Genomic DNA, 27,419 nt, shown 5'->3' with positions numbered 1-27,419 from the left:
AATTTTTTTATTTACTGTAGAAATGAGGTCTCGCCAAGTTGCCCAGGCGGGTCTTGAACCCGCGGCTCAGGCAACCCACTCACCTCAGCCTCCCAAGGCGTGGGATTACAGGCTGAGCCACCGAGCCCAGCTTTCACAATTATGTTTAGATAATTCTCATGTTAATTATAGCTTAGACCGTGCCTAATGCACTCCAAAGTAAAGTCATTTAAGGAGTCTTTTCAGGTGCCACTAAAATTTTAGATACAAAAAAATTATTTATGATTTTCAACCATTTTATTAAAATACCATACATTGTACAGAATTCACTGACTAGCTGCTTCTGTACAATCATCAGCTATCAGCTCATACTGCTTGGATTCTCATGCTAACCTCTCAAGGGCTGTACAGATAAAGAAGGCTTCTTTTTAAAAGATAAGAGGACCTCATCTAGTACTTAAGTTAGCAAAGATGAAAAGGAACCTATAGAGAAAGAATGAGAAAGTCTGAACTTAACTGGTGGACTCTTGGGATAAAAATCACAGCCTGGGGGTAGGAGAGAAAGCAAAAAGGGGGAAGGCAGGATTTGTACAAGTTCCAATGGACTTCTTCCTTCTCTGATCTGCACATTTGTATCTATTAAGGAAGCCTAAGACTGCAAATCTGTATTGGCAACTAAAATACACGTTTATAGCCAATATTATGTATTCAATTTTAACACAAAATGTCCTTAAATCATCTATTTCTTATATTCTATACCTGAGAAAATGATATTTCTCTATTGTGACATATTTTGATAACTATTTTTGATATAAAAATTGTTTCCTAGGTATACAAATTGAGAAGAATCAGAAAACAGGCAAAGCACACACACGCATATATATAAAAATACTCATCTCACCGCCCAAAGATGATAATCACAGTTAATATAATATAAATGTTAATATAATTAACATTGCATTACTGTATAATTTTCCAGGTTTTTTTATGTACAGTACAGCTCACACACTCACATGAAATATTTTTTCCATGTCTTTAAATAATTAAATGCTTCTCTCTATAGCATGCACAATGCTTAAAAGGTTGAACACTATCATTCAGTTATAGCAAAACTTATTCAATGAATCCTCTATTGTTAGATGCTAAAAACTGTCCTTTGTCCACTCCCTTTTAGAAAGAAGTGGGCCACGAATAATAATTATTGAAGAAAAATATTGTATTTTAAATTTAAGTATAATCCGCATATTATACTGACATAAAACTGACTGGAAACGAGATCACCTTAGAAAGAAGGTAGCGTAATTCAAGACAATCTCTATAATTTCCTTTAATTAAGAAAAGAGTTAATGAGGGAAGAAATAAACATATTTACTTGTCTATATTGCTCTCCTTCACACTCTAGCAGTATGATCTGCCAGGCTTACAAGTAACATAATTTACAGTTCCCAGCTGGCTTGGTTATTTATTAAAATTAGAAATCTCTAAACTAATCAAAAATTCAAGCTAGGCATGGTGGTACATGCCTGTAGTACCAGATACTCAGGAAGCTGAGGTGGAAGAATCACTTGAACCCAGAAGTTTGAGTCCAGCCTGGGCAACAGAGTAGAATCTTGTCTCTTAAAACAAACAAACAAACAAACAAAAAAAAACCCCAAATTCTAATGACACTAATATCCTTTAAACATAATAAGAATATTTCTAAGATACAAATCATATTTAGGCTATTTAGTCCTCTAGTAACTATCCTACATGTTTAATAATAGCATTATGATTATAATAATTTTAGTCTTATAGAAAATAAGGAAAATTCTTAAAACACAAAGTAGTAGCCTCAATTCTCAGCTAGTCTACAAAGTACACACACTTTTAAAAGTTTTATCTAAAATAACTACTTTTAATTTGAACTACATAAACAATGAGAACATGTATATGAACATTATTTTTAAAATCTTTGAGAGAAAAAAAGAAGTTTTTTCCTTCAAAAGCTCAGGAATAAAAATGACGAACTGGTAAACAACACAAATGAGCAAATATTTCTAGAAACTGTTATATACCTCTTAGAAGTCCTCTTTATAACACTGGCCATAGTCTAAAACTCTTGTTAATTTACTTTCTTCCTTATTACCTATCTCTCCATCTAGAGTTAGATGGAGAATGTAAGCTCCATGGGAGCAAGAATCTAATTTATTTCACTGACTGCTTTGTCCTAATACTGCGTGGCATACTGTGGACATTTAATAAGTATACAACGAATTAATGAATAAAATTCTTACATCTCTTTCTCCAGTCTTAGTATTTTTATGTTGGGGGTGAGGTGGGGAGTGGAAAAGAGGAAGAGAGGGAATGAAAGAGGGTGCTGATCATGTTTTAAGGTAGTCCAAGGCAATAGAACAGAAGAAAAATACATGAGACAACATTTGAGATGACTGTTATAACGGCCTCAATCACACTCCCTCTGAGTGGGTAGTAGACCACATGATTCTCTTCCCAGAACACAGCTCATTGGGTTAAGGGCAAACATATAAGCCAAGAGTAGCCAATTCACTGTCTAGTTGGAAATTTATAATTTCCATGGTTTAGCTCAACTGACCTAAGCCAATCAGATTCCTTTCCATGAATTTGAAAATGAGAAATTCAAAGAGTGGTGGCTCCACTGTGGAAAGGTGAAAAGAGAAGATATATAAATCAGGTAACAGAAGAGACCAAAATTTGCCAGAAGTACGTTCAAGGAAAAGAACAGCATTTATTCTGGCTGAAGTATAGTAAATAAGAGAATAATATGAAATGAAAGGAATAAGCAGAAAGACAAATTATGTAGGGCCCTGGAATTTAAAATAACAATTAAACTACACTTACTGCTAGTATTAATACTGGTGTTGATACTTTGAAACTATTATAGTCATATTTTAAAATAAAATCAATTATATTAATGTCATCAAGAAGCCATATTTTCCATATAATAAGAAATACAGGAACCAAATTTTTAAGCTAACACTTAAATTTGAATGGAAAATAACTGTATAAATTTGAGATTATTTCTCATTCAGAAAAAAATTCCTAGCCTCATTACAAAAAATACCTATAAGTGATGACAAATCAGTATCAACAAAGCCAGGCATGGTGGCTCATGCCTATAATCCCAGCACTTTGGAAGGTCAAGGTGGGAGGATTATTTGAGCCAGGAGTTCAAGATGAACCTGGGCAACATAGGGAGACACCATTTTCACAAAAAGTAAAAAAAAAAAAAAAAAAAAAAAAAAAAATAGCCAGCTGTGATGGCATGTGCCTGTAGTTCCAACTACTCAGGAGTCTGAGGCAGGAGGATCACCTGAGCCCAGGAGGTCGAGGCTGCAGTAAGCTATTGATCAATGCACTCCAGTTTGGGAGAAACAGTGAGATCCTATTTCAAAAAAAAAAAGAAGTTCCTGAGTTCATGTTTACAATACATACATCTATGTACATCAACTGATGAATGGATAAACAAATATGGTATATCCATATAAAAAAATTATTCAGCAATAAAAAGAAACAAAATACTAATACATGCTAAAACATGAATGAACCTTAAAAACAATATTCTAAGTGAAAGAAGACAGACAAGAGACTGGATTCCAATTATATGACATGTACAGAACAGGTACGTCCATAGAAATGTATCTGGTCTATAGAGATTATGTAAGTAGATTAGTGGTTGCAACGGGCTAAGGGAGTTAGAAGGAAATGGGGAGTGACCACTAATGGGTACAGCGTTTCTTTTGGGGGGTGATAGCTGCACAACTCTTTGAATGTACTAGAACCTGTTGAATTGTGTACCTTAAATTGATAAACTGTATTGTATATGAATTATATCCCAATAAAGTTAATATACACACATGCACACACGTCATGTACATACAAAATTAACTTCATTATTGAAGCTTGCTAAGGCAGCAATTCATCAATTTATTAAGTTGAAAGTTGACAAATACAGAAGAAACAAATAATGCATTTATTTTGTTTTTCCTCTGTATTTTAGAGTAACCAAGGAACTAATAAGAAAAAATTCTTCCTTATGGAGGGGGGAAACAACTAGTAAATTCAGGCAAAATATTAGAATTTTTAAAATTACCATCTGATACCCCTTTATGAAATACTGGATCTAGCCAAAAATCATCAGTGAATGCTAAAACCAAAAAAGGTTGATGCAGAACGTTATAATGGAGTATAAGGCTGCTATCCAAACTGAACCTGTGATCAATCTTAGCATCAGTAAAAGGGGGGTACCAGGTATTATAGACACCATGATGTGATACAACAGACAGTAAACAACACTATGAATATTCTTGCAAAAAAAAAAAAATCCTGAATATGACAAGGCCTCTATACCTTTCAAGTTTATAGAAAATACAAGAGATAGAAGAAGAAATTAAATGACCTAAAGGGGGAAAAAGAAATTTAGGAAAATCCAGAGTGTGAGACATTCTACAGAGCAACTTGCCTGGTCAATTCTAAAAGTAATATGTCATGGAAAAAAAGTTTAAAAGGTGAGAGAATTGTTCTACTGCTCTAAATCAGGGGTCCACAGACATCATCTATATAGGGCCAGATAGTAAATATTTTAGGGTTTGGAAGCCAGATGGTCTCTGTTGTTCCAACTACCTGATTCAACTGCTGGAGTGTGAAAACAATCACAAACAGTACAATTAAGTGTGGCTATGTTCTAACAAAATGTTATTTATTAAAAAACAGATGGCAGGCCAGATTTGGTCCACCAGCTATAGTCTTCAGACCCTTTCTACAAATTAAAAAACACTAAAAATACATAGCAATCATTAACAGTGTATGAGTCTTGATTGGATCTTCATTCAAGAATATCAGTTACAAGAGGGGCATGGTAACTCATGCCTGTAATCCTAAGCACACTGGAAGGCTAAGGGAGGAGGACCACTTGAACCCAAGAATTTGAGACTAGCCTCAGCAGCATAGTGATACCTTGTCTCTACAAAAAATTTTAAAAAGAAAAATTAGCCAGGCATGGTGGTATAGCCTATAGTCCCGCTACTCAGAAGACTGAGGCAGAAGGATCACCTGAGCCCAGGAGGTCAAGGCTGCAGTGAGCCATGCTCCTGCCACTGCACTCCAGCCTGGGCAACAAAGTAAGATCTCAACTAAAAAAAAAAAAAAGAATATCAGCCACAAGAGACATTTTATGAATGTTAACAACTGTAAAACTAAATATGGATTAGATAATAGAATACTTTTGAAAATTATTTTGAAAATTATTCTCAATTATCTTACTGATAAAAAATTCATATTGAAGTTTCAGGGACAAGCTTTCATGGTGTTCGCAAGTTACTATTAAATGGTTCGCAAAATATGCACAAACAAAGCAAATATGTCTAGGTGGGAGATATAGATGCTCACTGTGAGATTATTCAACGTTTCTGTATGTTTATAAAATCCATTTAAAAAGCTAGAAAATGGTTTTGATTCTGTTTTTATTTTTCTTTTTGTTTTGAGTAGGGGTCTCATCCTGTCACCCAGAATGAAGTATAGAGGCATAACCACGGCTCACTGTAGCCTCAAACTCCTGGGCTCAAGTAACCCTCCCACCTCAGCTAGGGTAGCTAGGACAGCAGGTGCATACCACCATACCCAGCTAATTTTTAAAAAAACTTTTTGTGGAGATAAGGTCTCGCTATGTTGCACAAGTTGGTCTCAAATTCCTGAGCTCAAGCAATCCTCTCACCTCTACTTCTTAAAGTGCTGAGATTATAGACACATGGCACTATGCCCAGCTAATTATTTTTTTATTTTTTTTCTAAAGACAAGGTCTCAATACATTGCCCAGGCTAGTCTCAAACTCCTGAACTCAAGTGATCCTCTCACTTCAGCCTCCCAAAGTGCTGGGATTACAGGCGTGAGCCACCATGCCCAGCTAGAAAACAGTTTTTCATGGAAATTAATATGCATGCTCTCTGTCTTTATATATGCATTATGTACCTACACACACGCACGCGCACACACATACACACGTGCGAGCACACACAAAACCTTTAAACCCAAGTTTGTTACTTGATAACAATATACTCACAATAAAAAAAAGTAAATTGTTTTTTAAATGCAGTTCAAACCAGCAATTCCATTTCTATACACATCTTATAGACTGACCTGTACATAAGCACACTTATATTTACTTATCTGAGTATATTTACTATATCATTTGTTAAAATTAAAAATGAAAACATTCTTCCTCAACAAGGAATGATTAAATATAACCATCATATAACAAAATAAAATACAAGTGCTCCTTCATAAGTCTTTCTGGTTCCTAATTTTAGTAATAAAAGTATGGATGATGACATACAGCCATTAAAATGTTTAAAAGTAGTTCCATATGTAATATTACAAAATTAACTCTAAGATATATATTAAGGTATCAAGAAATTGATTTCTGTGGTTACCTTTGGAAACATGAACTAAAAGTCTAGGGGATGAAGTAGGGTCAACACTTGCCTTTTTCTAAACAAACCAAACAAACCATGGAACTGGGTGACAGAGAAAGACAGAAGACACTAGGACTCAAAGTTTTCAAATTCCAGAGGTCAAACAGAGAAGGAAGCCCCAACATATATAACTAAAAAGCACAGAGAGAAAAGGAGAAAAATCAGGAGTGCGTGATTTCATAGAAACCAAAAAAAAAAGATCTGTCATGGAAAGAGTAACAAATTATACCAAATACCTCAGAGAGATCTAGAAACATGTAGGTCATTGGTGACATAGACCAAAACAGTACCCACAGAATGGTGAAAAGAGAAACCAGATTGAATCTAAGAGCAAACTGAAGTGAAACGGGGACAACGAATGTGGACCACTTATTTGGGAAGTTTTTCAGTAAATAACAAAGAAAGAAATGAGATTATAACTAGAAAGAATATAAGAGCAAGAAAAGGTTGACATACCTCAAATACAACATGTCCAAACTAAACTTACCATTATCCCCTATACAAATGTACTCTACCATTATATTCCAGCACTACCATGTCATTAAGACAGAATCCTAAAGTCATTCTTGACTTCACTCTTTGCTCCCCAGGTTACATTACTCAACAATTCTCTTTCATCTCTCTCTAACTCATTCCTTTAACCCATTTTCATTGCTAATACTTATCAATTGTAGAAGTGTAGGTCTTTCTTGCCTAGATTATAAGAGATTCCATTGAAGTCTTTCTCAGATCAGACTTATCTATGTCTCAAGATTTTTCTACAACAAAATTTGGTAAATTCACTTTACTGACTGAAATATTTCAAAAAGTTTCTGCTTACCTTCAGAACACTGAAGTTCAAGTATCTTAAATTTAGCAAGGAATTCAAAATACCTTAGACATGGTTCTGCTTCACAAAGTCTCCACTCACCTTTATACACTCCTTTCACTTGACATTGCACACTATACTCCTAGTTCTACTGAACTTTTTTTTTTTTTTTTTTTTGAGTCAGAGTCTCACTCTGCTGCCCAGGCTGAAGTACAGTGGCACACTCACAGCCACTGCAGCCCTCGACGTGCTGGGATCAGATGATCCTTCTGCCTCAGCCTTCCAAGTAGTTGTAATTACAGGCAAATGCCACCACGCCTGGCTAGTTTTTTGATTTATTGTAGAGGATGAGGTCTCGCCAAGTTGTCCGGGCTAGTCTCGAACTCCTGAGCTCAGGCAATCCTCTCACCTCATCCTCTCAAAGTGCTGGGATTACAGGTGTGAGCCACCACTCCTGGCTGAACTATTTTCAACTCTCCAAGGAGACTTTTTCTGATTTCCTCTTGGCTTTGTACATGCTGACCTCTTTGGCTAGAATATTTTTTGCCAGTTCTTGAGCAATTCCTGTCTGTCTTTCAAAACTCTGCTCTAATGCTTTCTCCTCCCAAAAATCTTCTCACTTTGTAAATCTTCCACTCTCTGTTTAGTTAAATGTCTTCCTTTATCATCCAATGAACCCTCCAAAACAACACTCTTCACTCCATATTAAAATAGTTTCCTGTCTTACCCTATGAAAGTCACTTATTTAATGTTTTCTTTGAGCCATCAATGCCTAGCAAAGGCACTGAATAATGTTCAGTGAAAAAAACGTAAGAAATTAGTACACTAAACTACTCAGGGAAAGGAGAGCAAAATGTAAAACAACAAATAAATGATGTTGAACATAATTCTATCTTTGCTGAATTAGAGAGATTCTTAGATTTTACACAGCTTTCAATAAACTATAATTACCTGTCTTGATAAAAAGAAAAGTTGCATACATTAAAATACTACTAACCTCTAAGCTGTTATTCTAGACACAGCTAGTTGTTCGTATTCATAGTGATTGTGTTCTACACAGTTACCACAACCACTGAATTAATGAATACTAAATCACTACTCCTAAGGGAAATACAGGATTAGGCTCCTGCAAGACTCTGGTCCCATTTTTATCAACCAATTGATACCAAACCTTGTTTTAGGTGTGTTTCTGTTAAAAGACACCTTATTTAACACAAACTTTTGATTCAATAACATTGAACTCATGCCCAATAGCACCATAACTTGTACCCGAATTCAGCTTATCTAACACACATATTTTCTCTGTAAGACCTATTGCAGGCTTCTCGAGCTTAGGAACTGGACAACATTTTAGTGTTATACTTTAAAGTCACTTTTTTTTTGAGTCAGAATCTCACTCTGTCACCCGGCTGGAGTGCAGTGACATGTTCACAGCCACTGCAGCCTCAACTTGCTGGGCTCAGGCGATCCTTCCACCTCAGCCTTCCAAGTAGCTGGAACCACAGGCATGTGCCACCACGTCCAGCTAATTTTTTTATTTATTGTTAAGAGGAGGTCTAGCCATGTTGCTCAGGCTGGTCTTGAACCCGAGTCAGGCAATTCTCTTGCCTCTGCCTCCCGGAGTGCTGGGATTATAGGTGTGAGCCACTGCGCCCAGCCTAAAGTCACTTTATTTATTTATTTATTTATTTATTTGGCGATGGAAAGGTGTTTAACGAAGGCGCTACAGCGTGAGGATGGGGTTAAGGGAAATTGACAAGGGCTAGTGACATACCCTTAGCTGGAAGCTGTGACTACCCTAGGTATGCAGGGCTGGGAGAGGAAGTTGTGGCTATAGGAGAGGGTCTCCTGATAGCAGCGTGACACCCCAGAAGAGCACAGCACTGCCAAGCTCAGCCCAGCATGGAAGGACCCGGGTGGAAACACACCCTTCTCCTCCCCTCTCCTCCCACTCTCTGGTCTCCTGCTGGGGTCTCCCATTGGCCAAATACACCCAAAAGTCCAGAGGGCAAGAGAGTCCATGGTGGCTCTGCAGGGGTCAGAGCAATTAGAAGAAGAAGGGAGTGGGTCTGAGGCAGGTGGAAAACACCGTACACACTAAAGTCATTTTAAACAGCAAAATCACCAGCAAAAAGCACAAAACGGTGGAAAACATGGCACTGCAAAAAAGACACTTGTTTGCAGTATAAAAGCTGAAACAAGAAGGTAGAGCATCGCCTCATCTGACTTCTGCTAGGCACGTGCACATCAGTCAACTCAAAATTTTTTGCCACTGTACATATCCACTAGTGACTCTGAAAATGCCATGAAGATTGATCTTGGGGCTACAAATGAATTTTAGTGAACAGATGAATTCACAAATATAGAATTTGTTAATAATGAGACTTGACTGTACTTTTAAAATACATAGTATCTTTGTCTATGTCAAATAAAGTGTAACTAACCACAAATGATTATTACTTTCTATTAATCTTATGATGGATATCGACTATTTGTTTGTAACACATAATTGTGTTTATGTGAAAACACCAAAACAAATTTAAAAGCTATTCCTATACAGCTACATTTTTAGGAAATCAGTAGCTAATATTGAGATATAGTAACACATCTGAGATTGCCTTCTTCCCCTCTCCATTCATTCAAAGTTCCCTTTTCCCTAAGACCAAGTTGAAATGCTCCATTCTTCACGAAAACCTCCTCCAGTGGCTCCAACCCACTAACCATGAATACCACTTGACTGGTCACATGGTAACACTTATATTTCTGAAGTATCTTATGTATTACAAAGCACTTTCAATATAATTGTTTCCACAAAGAGTTAGCTCATTTAGCATTCAAAGTCCTATAAACTGGCATTACTCGTTCTCACTTTATTGATGAGGAAACAAAGGTTGAGAGCAGCTACAGGACTAGTCCAAGAGCACATGGTATTAACCCTACAAAAGATAGAATTTACATATAAAACCAGTGCTTTCTTCAAATACACCAGTGATGCTTACATTTAATTTTTCTCTAGTTCCTCCATTTATTTTTGTCTTCTCTCCATAATGAGTACAGGAACAAAAAGATAGATTTGTTTACAATCTTTATAGCACCCAGGACATTTCTGAGCATAAAAGATGCTAATATCATAGACTCTATCTACTTCATTTGTCCTAACTTCTCCAAGAGAAGTCCTGGAATGCATGAAAGCATACAAAAGCGTAAAAGACACAAAAAGAGGAGACAGACAGTAGCATGCTGTTAATCAGGAAAAATAATGGAAGTAAAAGCAAATCTATCCCAAGACAAAAGCAGCAAATACCTTAATTCTCACTTTGTTCCATCTCATCATTTCAGGTGTAGAAATTATAAGAAATCCCAAGACTAGGGGAATATGAATATGAGTAGAAAGAACAAAGAAATGAGAATACTAGGTATAGCACAGGAACCTTAAATCCTTAAATAATTGAAGTTTCAGGAGTCTTTGTGGCTTTGGAAGAAGGTGCTGGAGGTCTCTGGTCTCTAGAGCAAGGGTTAATACAGTAAATGTCCATATAGTAAATATTTTAGGCTTTTTGGGCCATATAGTCTCTGTCACAATTACTCAATTCTACAACTGTATTGCAAAATCAGTCACAGACAAACAATACATTCTCTTTTCATTAGGCAGGCATGCATACATGCAAATATATATAAGCGTGCACATATGCAAACACACGCACACAGATTTGAGGAAGAATGTAAAATGCTCTCTCTTCTCCACTGCACTGCTTTTATTTTGAAAACATAACCACTGCTACCAGCAGAGGCATTGCTAAATGAAATGTGCTTTGTTGCCCACAAGGCATACAAAGGTAAAAGGAACAAGTGAGATGTTTTCCACTGGCTAAAGTAAAACAAGAAGTGGTAGACATTTACTTCACTATCATAACCATGTTTAATTCCTCCCCCTTCTCCTTTTTCTCTTTGGTTTACTACTCTTGGCCTACAAATAAAGGGTGACACCACTTAGTTCCTCCATTTTCAGATCAATGGAAACTTGGCACCTAATAAGTAAATGGTCTCTCATAACTTCTGCAGCATATCTCTTAATTCAACTTCAGTTTGGAACAGACTGAACAGACATAGCCCTACTGCAGCTGCTGGATAGGAAGCACTAAAAGATAAAAACTTGGTTTAAAGTCACTGTGGTTAATAAATGACCAAAGACAGATTCAGCCGGTTTAAAGACAACCTTAACAGTAGGCAACTGAACCAGCACAAGGAAGGAAGCAAAGTGAAATAGTTCCAGGGATTACAAAAGAGCAGGATGAGATAATGCCCTACACTGTGGTAAAGAACAGCTGGTGGCCAAGCTAAATAAGTTAGATAGCATGCTCATTTACCAAATGGAAACATCAGAGTGTTTAGCTACTTTGCTTCCAATTAGATTCCTAATTTACTATAGCTTCACATTTCATGAGCTATATAGTTAACAGGTTATTCATTTAACAAATATTTACTGGGTTACCTACTCTGGGTCAGGTAGCATTCTCGGTATTGAGGATACAGCATCCAAAAAGATATAAAAGGTCCCTACTATCCTTCTTACTCTCTACAGCATACACATGTGAGAAAGGGACAGGGAAAGATAGACAACAAAGTTAAAATATTAGTGCCATCATAAAAGACAAATGGAAGAATGTGATAGGGAGTGACCAAGACGCTACTCAGAATGGGTGGTCAGGAAAGGTCTCAAGCTGACACCTGAATGATAATAAGTGGTCAGTCAAGCCGGGCTCGGTGGCTCAGCCTGTAATCCCGCGCCTTTGGGAGGCTGAGGTGAGTGGATTGCCTGAGCCCGCGGGTTCGAGACCCGCCTGGGCAGCGAGACCTCATCTCTACAATAAATCAAAAAATCAGCCGGGCGTGGTAGCGCATGCCTGTAATTCCGGCTACTCGGAAGGCTGAGGCGGAAGGATCGCCGGAGCCCAGCAGGTTGAGGCTGCGGTGGCCGGGAACGGCCACTGCACTCCAGTCTGGGTGACAGAGTGAGACTCCAACTCAAAAAAAAAAAAAAAAAAAAAAAAAGTGGTCAGTCAACTGAAAATCTGGAGAAAGTTCATTCCAGACAAAGGGAAGAGCCCAAGATATTACCAAGCCATGTTTGAGAAAAGGAAATAAAATCAACATAACTATAGTAGAGGGAGAAAGAGAAGTGAGAAATCAGAGAGGTGGGCCAAAGCCATGATCACAGAGAACCTGCCATGGTTATGGACATAGATTTAATTGCATGTGTGACAGAGAATCCATAGTTTTATGAAACAGTGAGACATGAATTAATTTACATTTTTAAAAGATCAGTCAGGCCCTGGGGAGAAGAATAGACTATAAGGACATAAAAATGTGCACAGGGCTGGGCACAGTAATTCATGGCTGTAATCTCAGCATTTTCAGAGACCAAGTGGGAGGAATGCCTGAGGCCAGGAGTTCGAGGCCAGCCTAGGCAATGAAGCAAGACCTTCATCTCTACAAAAAAAAAATTTCTTTTAAATTAACCATGCACAGTGGCACACACCTATAATCCCAACTACTCAGGAGGGCTGAAGTAGGAGGATCACTTGAGCCCAGGAGGCTGGGACTGCAGTGAGCTATGACCACACTACTGCACTCTAGTCTGGATGACAGAGCGAGACCCTGTCTCTAAAGTTTTTTAAAAAAGCAAGTGCACAGGGAGACCAACTATGAGACAACCAAAGTAATAAAGTAATTTAGGTAAGAGACAATCATGGATTAGGATAACTGTAGTGAAAACAAAAAGGGAGAAAAGATTTAGAATATGTTAAAAAGGTAAAGTTGACTTAACCCAGACTGAATATGGGGAGTGAAAAAAAGGAATCCAAGATGATGTCTTGTCTTGGATTACCTGCAAAAAAGCCTAAGGCCAAAGCTTACTGGATCAAATTTTGTTGGGGGGTAGTAGCCCAGGGAATCTAGAGTGAGGGAAAAAGAGAAGTAAGGCAGGAAGGAAGAATAAATGCAAGGCCTATGTTAACCTGGCAACAGCTCCACAAACAAACACAGATGACTGTTGATCTGCAGAACTTCCTCAGAGAGACCATATGAAACCACTGTGTCTTGGAAACATTCCACTGAGGAAAAGAAGGGGGTAAAAATGTGCAGGCTCCCTCCCATTCCCTGTCTCCCTGGCGAAAGTCTGCCCCACGAGGCTTTAACCTACTTATACTCTGAGGGTGTGATCCAGTCTATTCATCGGCTCTACAAGTCCAATCTACTGACCAGTGTCAATGTGTGATGATCTTTCATTGACAATCAGCACCATACATGAATCTCCCTGATTTGTGACAGCAGCAGCAGCCAGGGCTTTATTGACAGCCACAAGAACAGAATGAGCTGTCTCAAGGACAGAAAGTTGGAGACTAGTGAGGGTGGATACCTCTGGATCATCTCTGGTTTATGGCATATAAACCAGCAGAGCTGACTTGTGGTTTTGGGGCTTAAGTAACTGGGTAAATGAGGGTGCCTTTTACTGACATGGGGAAGACTAGACAACACCAGATATTTGAGAGAAGTACCAGGCAATCTGTTCTGTACCTGTAAGTCTGAGATACTAATTAGACATCCAAGTGAGTATAAGGCAAGCACTGGAGATCTAAAAGGCTGGAGTTTAGGCAGGAAGATAATATCGCAGGCATATATTTGGTAGTAACAGTATAGAGATAGTACCAAATGCAGGAAACTATATAAATTTAAGAAAGGAAATTGTATATGAAAAAGAGAAATACTTTCCAAATATTGTTCCCACCAATATTTAGATAATGAGCAAAAGAAAAGGAGCAAGCAAGATTAAAAAGGAGTGGACGTTGAGAAAAAAGGAAAAGCATGAGAGTGTAGTGTGTAGATGAGTAGAGAGCAGTGTATTTAGGAAGAGTGGTCAACTAGCTAAATAATGAGAGGTGCAGTGAAAGAAAATAGAAAGGTGATAACTGGATTCAATAACATGGAAGTCATGGGCAACCTTACAAAAGCAATTTCAATGGATTTCTGGGGACAGAGACCTCATCAGATAATCTGAGAAGACAACTCACCAAAAAATGGAGTTTATAGTGAAGTGGGAGTAGAGAAATGGTAGAGCATGTGAAGCCACTTTTCATAGCTCACTCACTGGTCATAGCTCACTGCAGTCCCAACATCCTGGGCTCACGTGATCTTCCCACTTCAGCCCTCTTGAGTAGTTGGGATTATAGGTGTGTGCCACTGTGCATGGTTAATTTAAAGGAAGCTTTTGAAATGGATGCTATCAGGGTATGTTTGCATACTAATGAGAAGGAGCTGAGAGAAGGAAGATAGATGACATAAAAGTGAGAGGAGCTACTATGGAATACTAAGTCTATTTTTTTAGTTCTTCTTTTGTGCAATTTCTTAAAATAGGGTGAATATAAATGACAGCAAGGATTTGAGTGTTTCTAAGTTCAAAAAAAGAGAGAAAATCATTATTTAAGAAATGAGAGGAGCTAATTACAGGAACAAAGTTTCTGAGAAGGCACAAAAGGATGGGCTCTAGAGCACAAGTGGAAGCATAGAACTTTGGTAAGAGCAGGGCACTTCATTACAACAGAGTGAAGATAAGTAGCATGAGCACAATAAAGTCAGGTTGAAAGATGCTATGGCCCCTGACCGCGCTCTCCCACAGTTCGGCTGCTATTCCGCCCTGTTCCTTGGTGTGGCCTACAGAGTTTCGTGCTACAGTTACCTGAAACTCGGGCAGAAGAGGAAAGGAGGATAGTAGCAGAAGAGAAAAAGAAGCAGGATGAACTGAAATGGATTGCTCGAGAGTTGGCAGAAGCCCAAGATGAGAGTATCTTGAAGTGAGAGTCTCTGGGAACCTGCTTTTCCTGTAACAGTAGTGGATGAATAAAACTTCCTGTGTAGTATGATTTTTAAAAAAAAAAAAAAAGATGCTCTGGGGAGAAAATAAAGGCCTTCTACATTAACTGCATCTATTTTCTTCCACAGAACATGAGGCAAAATCACTGTTATTAAATACAGTTATGCTGGCAATCTGTAGAATGTGTGTCACACAGCTAGATCACCCTCAAATTCAGTAGTGAGTGTGCCTTTCTAGACGAGACAAAATTCATGGTTAATTTTAATTATATTCCTGCTTCATACACATATGTACTGATTCTAACAGAAAAATTAGACTACTTAGCTGGACAATCAAATATCACCATCTAGTGGTGGAAACCTTAAAAGCCAGCATGTCAAAGACACTGACTCTTGACAAGGTATATATCCTAGTTAGAAAAAATTCTAGAAAAAGACAGCTACACAAAATAACCTATAAAAACCTTACTACTGTACTAAATATGCCAATAACATATCAAATCCTAAAATATCTGAAGTACATTCACTCAGTGTCTTCTAGTGCTAGGTGACATGCTATGCTTTTACATGGACTTGCTCCTTAAATACTCCAATATTCTATAAGTTATGTATCACCAATTTGACATCCAAGGTAGAAACTGACAGAGAATTTATATCCTACCCAAGGTTTATACAATAAGGCTAAGATCTGAATGGAGATAATCTGACCTCAAAATCCATACTCTTAAACACTTATATAAAACACCAAATTACATGGGGTTTGAGTAGAGAGTAAACCAGATTTTGTTTAAAAGAATAATGAATACACTAAGGTAAAACTTTTAAATTCAAAAACAATTTACTTGCAAACTAGTTTTTTCTAAGAGTAGCTACAATTAATTAATGATGAAGTAAACTGGGCTGAAGGAGACTATGAGATGCTAAAAAAGCTGTGTCTCCTTTGGAGGAGGGATGCCATTAGCACACCCGGAACATGCTAAACTTAATATGTTCAGACAACTCTCTAAGTGCTCAGTAAAATATTAAAGATTTTTAAAAGAGGAAGAAAATCACAAGGAAGAAAAAGAATGTATCCCAGGAAGTCAAAAAAGTTCCACCATCTTCATCACTCTCCCACCCTCTCTCTTCTAGCATTTCATCCAGAGGCATCCTTTTTTTCTACCCATTGCCCATTCCAAATTCAAGGCTGGTCCATACTGTCTTGCACTTAATACTTACAATCATTTTTTAAAAAAGAAAAAGCCTCAACCTATAAAAGTTTATATGATTGTCATTCATTCCATGAAATGTTGAAGAGGTGACACCCAAACTTAAGATGTATGAATAACTTTCGGCAAGATGGCGACGGGACAGGTTAGACTGTGAAAGTCTCCACAAAAGCCAGTGTCCATAAAGACTCTCTGCATGAGTACACGTGTGCCGGTGGGTGAGTGACAGTCCGACTGAAGGGAGAATGGGATTCATGCACCTGAGGCTCTCCTCTGGAGGTGACTGCAACCCCCCATCACCCGGAGATTGGAGCCGCTGACATGCAGGATCGTCTGCCATTCTCGGGACTCTCCTGAGAAGAGCCTGCCTCATAGCCTGGCCCACACCATCACCTATGACAGCAAAGCAGCTGGAGCCCTGATCTGATCCATGGAGAGAGAGAGAAGATCAGGAAGAGCTGGAGAGGAGCCCCACTCCCGTAAGGAAATGGCTGACCAATCATTTTCTCTGCCCGGGGGACCAGGTGGAGACCTGCATTGCCCCGCCCAGCTCCACCCAGACTCCAACTTGGGACTTAGAGATTATCTCATCAAACTCAGAGGGACAGACGCCCTTCCCCCATGCTGGATCAGACTCAGGTCAGATCAGAGTGGCAGACTTGACAGGCAGCAAGCCCGGTGAGTCCAGATCTGATCCACCCTTCTCCCACTGCAGGACTGGGGCATCTGACCCATGCAGAGAGCAGCCTTATTAGCCTACCCTGAGAGCAGAGGGAAGGGGCTGGAAATCAGAGCTGAAAGGAAGCTGGACTTACAGGAACTACCTCAGAGTGAGTTTTTGTTTTGTTTTGTTTTTTTTGACTGTTTTTCTCAATTTTGTTTTTTTCTCTCTTTCTTTCAGTTTCCAATATTTGCTTTGTTTCTGTTACTTTATTGCTATTTTTTAAAGACTTCCCATCTGTGTATGAGTATTTCTGAAGGAGAATACATCAATGGGGGGCTTTTGTCAGTTTGTGTGTTTGTATGATTGTCTGTATGATTTAGTTTTTTTTACTCTTTTCTGTCGTTATGTCTCTTTTCATTTGTTAGTTGTCTGTTTTCCCTCTTACTCCTCTCTCTCCACCTTCCTCTCACCCTCCCTTCCTTTTCTAATTATTTTCCTTTTTCTTAGCTCATTTTGCTTTCAGGGAGCAAACCTATACCCCTACTGCCTGGAAAGATTATAAGGCAGTGGGGAGTGGGTTTCATGGGCCCACACACCTGTCAGTGGATACTGGGATGTGCAGATAAGATTCTGAATCACAGCTTCCCCCCACCCCAATTAAATCTCAAAACTGCAAAAAGTACAGCCTCCCACTACAGTCCAGCTTCAGAAATGAACAAAGCCAGGGATCCACATAAGGAAGAATAGGAAATTGAACAAACAGAAGTAAAAGATACCCCCCCAATCCCTGAACAACAGAATTAAAGAAGGGGGTGAGGGAGGAAAATCTACACAAATGAAGAAAAACCAAAAGAATATTGGTCTCACACAGACCCCTGGGAGATCAGACACTGAGATTACAGACTTCAGAACACAAACAATGAAGAGCCCCAAGAATGACTGTTCTCAAACCACAAACCCAGATATAAAGACATTAACAGAGAGAAAAAATAGAATTGAAGAGATACAAGAGGAAAGATTGAAGGAGTTGATAACTGAGAACAGCAATAAAGAATACAGTGAACGAAATAAATAACAAACTGAGAAGTATGGAAAGCAAAATTAGCCAAACAGAAGAAAGAATCTCAGAGCTTAAGGATCAAAATATGGAACTAACCAAAACTGTCAAAAATATAGAAAAGAAGTTTAAAAAGACAGAGTAAAACCTTCAAGAGATGAGTGATTATTTCAAGAAGCTGAATCTAAGATTAATTGGACTTCCTGAGGCAGAAAGAGAGACAGAGACTACCCTGGAACAAACATTCCATAAAATTATCCAAGAAAACTTCCCTCATCTCATCAGTGATGCGACCATTCAAACACAAAAGATTCAGAGAATGCCTGCAAAACGACAAATGAGTAGACCAACTCCTGGACACACAGTAATTTGCCTACACAAAGTAGGTATAAAAGAAAAAATCCTAAAGGCAGCAAGAGAAAAAAGTAAGACTACCTACAGGGGAAGACCAATTAGAATAGCAGCAGACTTATCCACAGAAACGCTTCAAGCAAGGAGAGCTTGGAGCCCAATCTTCAAAGTTCTCAAAGATAAACAATTTCAACCAAGAACTACCTACCCAGCTAAGCACAGCTTCACTTGTGATGGAGAATTAAAGTCTTTCCCAGATATTCACAGAAGAAAGACCAAAAAGAATGACAATGACCTTCACAAGAATGCAGGAAAAAGATTGAAACCACACATGAATCAACCCAAAAACCAAAAGAAAGAAAACAAACAAATGGCAACAACAACAACAAACTCTATAAGAACCTCATGACAGGGATAAACTCTCACATTTCAATAATTAGCCTGAATGTGAATGGACTAAATGCACCACTGAAAAGACAAAGAATGGCAAAATGGATAAAATATAATGAGGCAACAATATATTGTCTCCAAGAAACTCATCTCACAGGAAAGGACACTCACAGACTCAAAATAAGAGGATGGGAAACAAAATTTCAGGTGAATGGAGCACAGGAGTCGCAATCTTAATATCAGAAAGCAGAAGTCACAATCTTAATATCAGACAAAATACCTTGTAAGCTATCAAAAACTTAAAAAGATATAGAAAGCACTACATAATGAAAAAATGTTCAATCCATCAAGAAATATCCACCCTAAACATATATGCACCCAACACAGGAACACCAACTTTCATAAAGCAGCCTCTAAGTAAACTTAAAAAAGATATTGACTCTAACACTATCATAGCTGGGGACTTAAATACCCCACTCATGACCCTAGACATATCATCAAGACAAAAATCAACAAGGAGATCCAGAACCTCAATGTGACACTTGACCAAATGGACTTAATTGATACCTACAGAATACTTCATCCAACAACCACAGAATATACACTCTACTCATCACCACATGGACATACTCTAAGATCAACCACATCCTCAGCCATAAATCAAGTATTAACAAATTTCACAAGGTTGAAATGCTGCCATGCACCTTCTCAGAACACAGTGGAATAAAAATAAATATCAACACCAACAAAACTCCCCAAAAACCTACAAAGACATGGACACTAAATAGCATGATACTAAACAACTCCTGGATCAACATGGAAATCAAAACAGAGATTAAAGATACCTGGAAACAAAGGAAAATGAAGAAACATCTTACCAAAACTTCTGGGATGTCATGAAAGCAGTAATAAGAGGGGAATTCATATCTCTACAAACATATAAAGAAAATGAAAAGATCACAAGCTAACAGCCTAACAAATCAACTAAGGGAGCTGGAAAAGCAAGACCACCAAAACCCTAACTTCAGCAAAAGAATCTAGATCACCAAAATAAAAGCCCAAATTAGGGTCACAGAAGACAAAAAGATAATACAAAAAAATCAATGAAACAAAAAGTTGGTTCTTTGAAAGGATAAACGAGATTGATAGTTCCCTAGCTAGACTGACCAAGAAAAAGAGAGAAAAAGTCCAAATAAACACAATCAGAAATGCAAAAGGATAAGTCACAACTGACCCCGAAGAAATACAAAAGATTATCAGAGACTACTATGTACACATATATGGAAACAAACTTGAAAACCTAAGGGAAATGGAGAACTTTCTGACATTACACAATCTCCCTAAGTTGAAACAACAAGAAATTGAGACCCTAAACAGACCAATAACAATCCATGAAATTGACTATGTCATAAGAAAATTACCTACAAAAAAAAAAAAGCCCTGGACCAGGTGGCTTTCCAGCAGAATTGTACAAAATATACAAGGAGGGTCTAATACCATCCTACTGAAAGTATTCCAGGCAATAGAGAAAAATGGAACTCTTCCCAAATCATTTCATGAAGCTAGCATCACATTAATGCCCAAACCAGGTAAAGAGCCAACAAAGAAAGAGAGCTATAGGCCAATATCCTTGATAAACATGGATGCTAAAATTCACAAGATTCTAGCAAATCAAATTCAACAACACATCTCAAAATTCATCCACCATGACTAAGTAGATATCATCCCTAGGATGCAGGGCGGGTTCAACATTCGTAAGACCATAAATGTAATTAAATACATCAACAGATGTAAAAACAAAGACCACAATTATATCATTAGACGCAGAAAAAGCTTTTGATGAAATCCAGCACCCCTTCTTGATAAAGACCCTCGAACACCTAGGCATAGATGGGACATACCTCAAAATAGTAAGCCACAGCCAGCATACTGCTAAACTGCCAGAAATTGAAACCATTTCCCCTGAAAACCAGAATAAGACAAAGATGACTACTCTCACCCCTCCTTTTCAACATAGTTTTGGAAGTCCTAGCTAGAGCAATCAGACAAGAGAAGAAGATCAGTGGTATTTAAATAGGAAAAGAGGAAGTCAAGTTCTCCCTCTTTGCAGATGACATGATTCTATATCTGGAAAACCCAAGAGAATTTGTCAAAAACCTCCTTGCACTGATAAGGGACTTAGGCAAAGTCCCAGGGTATAAAATTAATATGCAAAAGACAGTCACATTTCTATACACCAATAACAAACAGAAACCCAAATAAAAAGCATAATCCCATTCACAATAGCCAGAAAAAAAATCAAATGCCTTGGCATCTTCCTAACCAGAGATGTGAAAGACCTTTACAATGAAAACTATAAAACACTGCTCAAAGAAATCAAAGATGACACAAACAAGTGGAAAAATACTCCATGCTCATGGATCGGAAGAATCAACATTGCTAAGATGTCCATCCTACCCAAGGCAATCTACAGATTTAATGCAATACCCATTAAATTGCCAGCAGCATTCTTCTCTGACCTCAAAACGACAATACAGGAATACATATGAAAACATAAATGACTATGAATCACCAAAACAATCCTCAGCAAAAAAAGAAGAGCAGGAGGTATCACACTCTCAGACTTTAAACTCTATTATAAAGTTACAAAAATCAACAGCCTGGTATTGGTACAAGAACAGGCAAAAAGACCAATGGAACAGGATAGAGATTCTGGAAGCAAAACCTCAATTTTTCAACCAACTCATCTTCAACAAAGCCTTCACCACCAACGACTGGGGAGAGGAGAACCTATTTGGCAAATGGTGCTGGGAAAACTGGCTGACCACATGCAGAAGATTAAAACAAGACCCCTACCTATCACCACACACAAAAATCAACTCTAAATGGATCAAAGACCTGAATGTAAAACCTCAAACTATAAGAACTTTAGAAAATGTAAGAGACATCCTTATGGAAATTGGAACTGGTAACCAATTCCTGATCAAAACCCCAAGTGCCCATGACATAAGAGATAAGATAGACAAGTGGGACCTCATCAAACTGACAAGCTTCTGCAAAGCCACAGACACCATCTGAGTGGGGAGACAGCCTACAGAATGGGAAAAAATATTTACCAACTGTATGCCTGACAAAGGCCTAACAATCTACAAGGAACTCAAACATACTGAAAAGAAAAGAAAAAAAAAAAACAGCCCCATTACATGGTAGGCAAAAGATATGAATAGATAGTTCTCAAAAGAAGACATATGAGCAGCCAACATATACATGAAAAAATGCTCAGCCTCACTAGTCATCAAAGAAATGCAAATTAAAACCACACTGAGATACCACCTAACACCAGTCAGGATGGCTATCATCAATAACTCAAAAACGACATATTGCTGGAGAGGATGTGGCAAAAAGGGAAGACTTCTACACTCGTGGTAGGAGTGTAAGCTAGTACAGCCTCTATGGAAAACAGTGTGGCCATCCCTAAAAGATCTAAAATTCGACCTTCTATTTGACTCCATAATCCCCTACTGGGAATATACCTGGAAGAATTGAAATCACTCTATGAAAATGATACCTGCACATGTATGTTTATCACAGCATTGTTCACAGTAGCAAGAACTTGGAACCAACCATGCTGTCCATCAAAAGAGGACTGGATTAAAAAAATGTGGTACATATACACAATGGAATATTATGCAGTTGGAAAGAACAAAATCATGAATTTCACAGCAATCTGGATGGACTTACAGTCTATAATACTGAGTGATCTTTCACAGAAACAAATAACTGAGTATCACATGTTCTCACTCATAAGCGGACTTTGAACAATTATCGTAATACTATAAGAAAAGGATTAGCAGTAGAGGGATACTGCTGGGAGGGGAGTGGGGAAGCGGGATTGGCAGTAGTGGGAATCTGTGGGGGGGGGCACACCTCATCATCAAGGTTACCTGCATAATGAACATCTGTATACCTAACCCTGAATTGTACCCCACATCTTTAAAATTAAAAAAAAAAATTAAAAGAAAAAAAGATGTATGAATATACACAACTACAAAAATCCCCACTCTACTTCTAAATTAAGACTGGGGACCTCTGCTCCCACCCCAAGGTGATGCACAGGACTTATGAAGAAGACTAACATAACAGGGTTATGAGCAAGAACCCAAAACATGCAATAGGTTCATAATTTTACTAAAATCTATATTGTCCTTTTTATCAAGTAACTTGTAAAATAGCAAATTCAGAACAAAAGTACATTCTGAATATATACAGAGGTATATGAAAAAAATACAGAATTACTTTACATCTGGCAAGCACTCAACTTTGTTTTTAAATCAAGTTTACTGGAGTATAATTTACATACCAAAAAATGTACCCACCTTGAGTTTACTGTTTGATGACAAATGTATATACTCATAATAAGGACCATCACAACCATCATAATAAAGAACATATTTATCAACCCAAAAAATTTCCTGTGCCCCTTTCTCAGTGAACCCAATAGTGACCTTTTTTGTCACTATTGATTAGATCTGTCTCTAGGGAAACTTATATAAATGTATAAATGGCACCAGATATCTGTATTCTTACTGACTTCTTTCCCAAAGTAATATTTTTGAGATGTGTCAATCATTTCTTTTTTTGTTCAATAGACTACCATTGTATGAATATTACACAATTTATTTATCCATTCACCTGCTGATGGACATTAAGGTTGTTTCTAGTTCATGGCCACTATGAATAAAGCTGCTAGGAAATTATTAGATCAGTCATTGTGTGGATCTATATTTTCATTTCTTCCAAGTAAAGATCTAGGAGTAAAACTTCAGGATGTCTGGTAAAAATATGTATTTACCTTTAGAACAAACAACTGGCTGTTTTCCAAAGCAGTAAAACTATTTTACATTTTCATGAGCAATGCATAAATGTTTTACTTGTTCCACATTTTCACCAACACTGGATACTACCAATCTTTTCAATTTTAGCATTCTAGTAGCTGCATGGTAATATCTCACTGTGGTTTAATTTGAAATTTCCTGATGATTACTAATGTTGAGCAGCTTTTCATATGCTTATTGGTCATTCACATATCTTTTTCTGTGAAACAACTGCTCAAGCTTTTTACCCATGTCTTACATGAATAGTTTGTCTTCTTACTGAATTGTAAGAGCTCTTTTATACTCTGAAAACAAGTCTTGTGTCAGCTATATGAGGGGGGACCCCCAAAAAACTATAAATATTTTTTTGGAGGGCAGGCCCTCTGTAGTATAGGCTTTCCCTGCTGGGTAAGTGTTCTAGGAACCTATCAGCATCAGCATATCAGCTAATGTTGTTGTGAGAGGTTGCACTGGGTTTCGGTGAATTTTTTTGGAAATTCTTTCAAGGTGTTTTCCCATATCATGAAGGGAGATTTACTAGCACACCTCCCTACACTGCACTGAATATTCAGCAGTTTTTAACTAAAAACAGCACCACCACCCATGCTCCACCTTCCCTATTCACCTTACAGGAATACTAAGATAGGCCCATTCCCAGAAAGCATGAGACTCCACTAAAGGACAACTTGACTTGAAGACTTTAGATTGCATCACAGCCCAATACACTTCCACTCAATCAGTCCAATTTTGATTGGACACTAGGAATTGCAAATGTTACATTGCTGACTGGAAATGTTTGGCTCTGCTCAGACAACTTTCTAAGTGCTCAATAAAACCATTCCTAATCCCCCATTGTTTTGTTTATCTGCTTTATTCCTTCAAAACATATTTTTAAGTTTTTCAAGGGCAAGTCTAGAGTAGCCTACTCTCCAGGGATAGAGTAGTCATTTTACTAAGAGATAAGTTCTCTAATGACTCTAGTAAATGATCCTGATGACCAGGAAAGACACTCCAGTCTGGATGGCTGAAGCCTGAATATCTCTTTGTTCTGAATGAATTCTGAGAATTGTTCAACTTACAACTCCCCAGTAACTTTGTCAGGATTTACACAATTTCCCCCACAGTGGCCTAACGTACGACAAAGACTCACAGGGACCTCATAAAGATTGCTGGAGCTTTTTCTCTGAGTAGCTCTCTTCTCTGGTACTCTACTCTACAACTTCTAGCTGCCTCAGCTTCTCCAAAGTCCAATCTTCGTCTCCACAACTCAGCAAGACCACTGGGGTCTGTCTAGTTGTCCCTCTATGTGCTTATCTCTAGGAAATTGCCTTCAGACAGAAATTAAAGGAGCTCATAGGGATCATCTTATTTATGCTCCTTCTCTTGAAGATCAGAGTCCTATGCTGTTTACTGTCCACTTGTTGGAAACAGCTGTTTTTATATCTTTTGCCTAATTTTTTAGTTGTTTGGACTGTCCAGGTATAGTTCTGAGTACTCTCTCATGGCAAGTGGAAATACACACCTAATCTTTAAAGTATTTTTGTAGCCATCATTGGATTTCAGCCTCATAAGAACTTCGTGAGGCAAGTAATACTACAAGTGAAAAAAACATATAACCAATCAAGGATGCAGAACAATTGAGAATATTATAGTAGCAATAATAACAATAACTAATATTTACTGAGTACAATGCGGCAGGCCACACATATAAGTTCATTTCATCAGCACAACAGAGTTATGAGGTAGGTATTTTTTTGCAAAAGAGAAAACCTAAACACACACAGACTGAATAACTTGCCTAATATTTCAAAACTAGTAAATGGCAGAAATAGGAAAAGGAACAAGGCCATCTGGCTATAAGGCCCAGTCCTTAATCACTAAATTGTAAAACGTATTATTTTCCTATTGTGCAAATAAAACCTTTTGTATATTAAAAAAATGGGGTAGCTGGGCTCGGTGGCTCAGCCTGTAATCCCGCGCCTTTGGGAGGCTGAGGTGAGTGGATTGCCTGAGCCCGTGGGTTCGAGACCTGCCTGGGCAGCGAGACCTCATCTCTACAATAAATAAAAATAAAAAATCAGCCGGGCGTGGTAGCGCACACCTGTAATTCCGGCTACTAGGAAGGCTGAGGCGGAAGGATCTCTGGAGTCCAGCAGTCGAGGTTGCGGTGGCCGGGAGCAGCCACTGCACTCCAGTCTGGGCGACAGAGTGAGACTCTGACACAAAAAAAAAAAAAAAAAAATGGGGAAATAACAAGAGTATGGGTTATCAGGGAAAAATAACACTCAGAATAAAGTAATTGTTCTCAAGAGCTATATTCTCATACAGGAGAAGGGTAGGCCCTTTGCGGTTGGAGTATGAAATACAATTTATTCTCATAATGCTTTTTTCTAAATTAGAGTTTTAAAATGTATGGCGGGCTCAGTGGATCATGCCTGTAATCCCAGCACTTTGGGATGCTAAAGCGAGAAGATTGCCTGAACCCTGGGGTTTGAGATCAGCCTAGGCAACTTGGTGAGACCTTGTCTCTATAATAAATCAAGAAAAATTAACCAGGCGTGGTGGTACATGCCTCTAGTTCCAGCTACTAGGAAGGCTGAGGCAGAAGGATTACTTGAGTTCAACAGGTCGAGGGTACAGTGGCCATGAGTGTGCACTCCACTCCAGCATGGGTGACAGAGTGAAACTCCGACTCAAAAAAATACATATGCATATTTTATATTAGCCCGGTATGGTGGTGCACACCTGTAGTCCTAGCTACTCAGGAGGCTGAGGTAGGAAGATCGTCGGAGCCCAGGAGGTAAAAGTTGAGCTGAGCTGTGACCATTCCACTGCACTTCAGCCTGGGCAACAAAGTGAGACACTGACTCAAGAAAAAAAAGTATATTCTATAGATATAATGCTGTAAACAGTAGCCAGCCTACACAAACCTATTTAATCATAATATAGCCCCCCAAAATGACAATTTTATGTAACAGAGAAAGAGTAAGTATGGGAATACTACTTCCAACTGGGTAATCAGAGAAGGGCTTGCTGAGAAGATGCAGGTGAACAAAAATCTGAAGGACAAGAAGACAGACATCAGAAAGCAGGAGAAAAGAGTGTTCCGACAGTAATAGCTCAAAGTTGTATAATAACTGTGTTCAACTTCTCAAAAGAAGACATACGAGCAGCCAACAGATACATGAAAAAAATGCTCAACCTCACTAGTCATCAAAGAAATGCAAATTAAAACGACACAAGATACTACCTAACTCCAGTCAGGATGGCCATCATCAATAATTCAAAAAACAGATGCTGGTAAGGATGCGGGGGGGGCGGGAGGGGGAAAGGGGGAAGGAAACATTTCTACACTGTTGGTGAGAGTGTAAACTAGTTCTGCCTCTGTGGAAAACAGTGTGGCGATTCCTAAAAGATCTAAAAATCAATCTCCCATACAACTCAGCAATCCCCCTTCTGGGAATATACCCAGAGGAACTCAAATCATTCTATACAAAAGATACCTGTGCACACATGTTTACTGCAGCACTATTCACAGAAGCAAAAACATGGAACCAACTGTCCTGCCCATCAAAAGTAGGCTGGATAAACCGGGCTCGGTGGTTCAGCCTGTAATCCCAGCGCTTTGGGAGGCTGAGGTAAGTGGATTGCCTGAGCATGCGGGTTCGAGACCCACCTGGGCAACTTGGCGAGACCTCATCTCTACAATAAGTCAAAAATTAGCCGGGCATGGT

General features: G+C 38.4%; 1 protein-coding gene across 3 annotated transcripts in view; it reads right to left on the bottom strand.

Moving 5' to 3' along the window:
- Positions 1-27,419, bottom strand: part of TTC33 (tetratricopeptide repeat domain 33) — a 52,855-nt gene that overhangs the window by 12,717 nt on the left and 12,719 nt on the right. The window lies entirely within an intron of this gene.

The sequence above is a fragment of the Carlito syrichta genome, unplaced genomic scaffold (assembly GCF_000164805.1).
Source record: "Carlito syrichta isolate Samal-C Ts95f unplaced genomic scaffold, Tarsius_syrichta-2.0.1 Scaffold279718, whole genome shotgun sequence".
Classification (NCBI taxonomy): Eukaryota; Metazoa; Chordata; class Mammalia; order Primates; family Tarsiidae; genus Carlito; species Carlito syrichta.
Note: the sequence above shows the minus strand (reverse complement) of the source record. Positions and strands in the feature narration are given on the sequence as shown.